The sequence below is a fragment of the Cucurbita pepo genome, chromosome 16, assembly GCF_057944985.1.
Source record: "Cucurbita pepo subsp. pepo isolate OVF chromosome 16, ASM5794498v1, whole genome shotgun sequence".
In the NCBI taxonomy this organism is placed as follows: domain Eukaryota; kingdom Viridiplantae; phylum Streptophyta; class Magnoliopsida; order Cucurbitales; family Cucurbitaceae; genus Cucurbita; species Cucurbita pepo.
In genome coordinates, this window is record NC_141813.1 from 13034018 (window position 1) to 13038033 (window position 4016).

Here is a 4016-nt window from a genome sequence, read left to right on the forward strand (position 1 = left end):
ATTGTGATCCCTCGTCGGTTGGGGAGGAGAACGAAGCATTAAGGGTATGGAAACCTCTCTCTAGCAGATGCGTTTGAAAAACCTCGAGAGGAAGTTTGAATGGAAAAGCCTAAAGAGGATAATATCTGCTAGCGGTAGGTTTGAGCGGTTACAAATGATATCAAAGTCAGACACCGGGCGATGTGCCAACGAGGAGACTGAGCCCCGAAGAAGGCGGACACAAGGCAGTGTGCCAGCAAGAACGCTGGCCCGAGGAGGGTAGATTATGAGATCTCACATCAGTTAGGGAAGAGAACGAAACATTCTTTATAAGAGTGCGAAAACCTCTCCCTCGCATACGTGTTTGAAAAATCTTGAGGAGAAACCCAAAAGAGAGTGCCCGAAGAAACAATATCTACTAGGAATGGGCTTGGGCGTTTAAAATCCTATCCTTAAAATTTCAATAATTGGTATCTAAACTACAGAAATTACACCGTTTGATTATAAAAGGAAATGTTTTGATGGGTTCGGTTGTTTTCCTTGCACAGATCCCCGCAGATGCAGTGCAATCACTCCCCACTAGTAAAGGAGAAAGGAAATAATTAAAGCCAACGGCCCATTTACATTATTATTTGCACTTAGCAGACGCCTGAAACAATCATTCATGAGTCAACCATCGTACTGCATAGCCTATCAAAATCAATAATTCATCCTCATGATGATACTACTATTACAGAAATTTTGTACTTAAGATCCCCCCTCCCCCTACCCGGATGAATAACACTCATGAGGCCGTGACCTGGAAACAGTTCTGAGCTATTATTTGGTAAATGGCCGAACAAATGAACAAAAGAATATAAAATCAGGTATAAAAGATAGCATGACTAACTGGCTAAGCATAAGTAATGACGGCTGACTAATTCAATGTTGATCTGATTACCCCGTGGCCTTGACGTCCTCAGCAAAACAAATCAAATTTGGCCCTGCATTTATGGGGGAAGTCGAGCTCAGAGATGATATCTTTGCTACTTCATGTAGTTATTAAGGCAAATAAATAACTGAGTAAATAACTTGGTACCTAAACTTCATGCAATCGAGCATGGTATCTCTGGCTACAATCCCACAGCACATCATCATCCAGGAATCAAGATTGAAACACAGTCCAGGCCGACATGAAGCATGTTATATAGCTCGGGAATTTTCTGTCAACGATGATCCTACTTGAAGCATACGAGGGCATACTGAGCTAAATTCCTTGTCTCTCTGGTCTTTACCTTGGCGGCATAATCATTGAGAGTTGCTTTGATACCTGTCCAAACTTGATCCTCACCCTGAGAATACAACCACAATGAGTACTACTGAGGAGTCAATCGATTCTTTTTTTAAAATTGCATTGACCCGAGGACCTTTTCCTAATACGAGAGAACCAGGAAGGACACATCTCTAGTGTAATAGTTATCGTGCCCACGGTAAAAGCTTCCTTTGCATTGGTGATTGCAATTCCTCAGGACCCCGAGAATAAAGATGGTGAAGTATGACACTTGCTGGAAGAACGTGAAGTAGTGGAGATGCTTCCAGTTGAGATGTTTCAAGAAATATAAGAGGACGAAATGCACGAAGAGCTTGATATGGTGCACCAAGTTGTTCTATGGGGAACAAATTTTGACCCACAGCTAACTGCAGCCCAGCCATGTCCCTAGCCATTCGTAGTTTTCCTGATTCAGAAAGAGGTCTGACAAGAGAAGCATGCCTGATAAAGAAAATTAACACTCTTGATGCCACAAACATTGAGAATTATAATCCAAACAGATGTTCCTGATCTAAACTGGAGTTAAAACAGAAATCATTAGAGAAGAACGATCCTTATTTCTAAATCCCTCCCAGATTAGCTTCGATGGAACATCACACAGCATTAGAACTCTTTGGATATATCGGTATAACATCCAAATCCCATGACACAAAAACTCTCCCTCTCATGAAAATCAATAAACTCACACAATCTTAAAACGTGTCTACTAGAGAGAGGTTTTCACATCCTTATAAGAAATGTTTCGTTCTCCTCTCCAACCGATGTGGGATCTCACAATCCACCCCCCTTGGGCTGTTGCGGTAAAGATAGACTTGGGCTGTTGCAAATGGTATCAAAGTCAGTCACCAGACGGTATGAGGCAATGGTCGGAATAGGGTTAAACGCTCTCTATAGTAGACGCATTTTAAAACCTTCAGAAAAAGTCTAAAAAGAGAATATCTACTCGCAATAGGCTTGGTGAATAGTTGAACAAGTGACAGTTGAAGGTGAATAGTTGAACAAGTGACAGTTGAAGGGGTTTAACTACATGAAGTCCAAAAATCTGAGATTGGATAGATTGGTGAAGCAAATCAGGGTCGCTAGTAAGAAAATCTGTCGAGTCCTGCATATATATAATGCTCCATTACATGTTCCCCGAGGTCACATGACTATTGATGGACAATATTATTGCTCCCATAGTAGACAAATTGCTCAGTGGTGAAATCTTGAATTGAAAAACGGTATTAAAAAAATGACTTAGGATTATATACCATAGCATATGATAGTAGTGATTAGAGTATGACAGTTTCCCCAAGAAAACAAACTACCTAACATTCAGCTCTTTCAGCCAGCAGGAGAAGAGCCTTGCCAACTTGACGCAGCACAAGTAGAGTTAACAAGATCAAATTCATTCAATCTCTTCCTGAATACGTGATATGATTTGTGATATCTGTTCTATCTAGGGAACACTACCACGACTTGTAACGGGAAATACAGAGCTAACAAGATCAAACACGCGACTCAAGCAGAAACCATACCTTTATACTTGTTCATCAATTGCTGGATGGTCGCCTTCAATTCACCTAGATTGTAAAACACCTGCAATCCATTTCCCCCTCAGCTTCATTGAGCCCCTCCATTCCTCGCTCCAAAACCTTCGTGGCCTCACTTCTCAATTTCTCCCCCATTTCAACTCCTCGTCAACGGCATCAACGCCCGCCAGGTCAAACTCATAGCAAAGGCTCAATTTCTCAAAGCGCAGCTGGACAGCCTTAGCGAGATCCACCTTCTCAGGCTCTTCGACAGACGCAGAAGCAAGGTCACTAAGCTCCTTCTAAAAACATAGGGCACGAATCGTATGGTGAAGAAGCTCGGTAGTTCGGTGAAGATTGGAGAACTGAAACGGTTGGTAAAAACGACATTTCTCGGTTCAGAAACTCGAATCAGACATGGCGGACTGAGGATGGAAGGAAGAAACACTGGATCCAACAGTGGGGAGAGCATTCTCGGAGTAGATGAGAGTTGAGAAAGTAGATCATTGTGGCGGGAGAGCACGAGAGTAGTCTAGCTCAGCTCAGCTCATATACCATGTTCAGGTTCAAAGTAGACAATATGATATCATTTTATGATTCCTAACAGAATTTACTTCTAGATGGTGAAGTTCAGGTCAGGTTAGGCCACCTCAACCCTTTGAAGTTGTGACATGAGATTCTAATGGGTTAGAAGTTCAGGTCAGGTTAGGCCACCTAACCATTTGAAGTTGTGACCTGAGATTCTAGTGTGTTAGATGATGCATCTGTCCTTTAAATCACATAATACCCACTTGTCTTCCTCGACCTTAATTTTGTTAAAATTAGGTATCGCGACACAATTAACGACATCATATTACATTAAACGAGATGAATCAATTTAATTTTGTATCTAATATATTGCAAAAACAGCTAGAGGTACATCAAAATCCGAAAGAATTAGAATAAATTATGTCGATACATACATGAACAAAGTGAAACGAAAAGAATGAAGAAATGAATCAAAAGAATCAAACATGACCGCCACAACATAGATAGAAAAAACAGAGTGTAGAGACCAAAACAATGGCTTCCACGACAGAGACGATCTTGAAGAAGACATTATCAACCACGAAATGAATCATCTGAAGATCCATTGGGTTCCTTCCGAAGAGCGAAAACCGCCATGGCCACAGCTCCTTCCTCACCTTCTTCAACGACCATGTCTTCTTCTTCCCCAT

At 41.5% G+C, this 4016-nt stretch overlaps 1 pseudogene; it reads right to left on the reverse strand.

Annotated features, from left to right (window-relative positions):
* Positions 1 to 2788: 2788 nt before the first annotated feature.
* Positions 2789 to 4016, reverse strand: LOC111777071 (conserved oligomeric Golgi complex subunit 5 pseudogene; annotated as a pseudogene).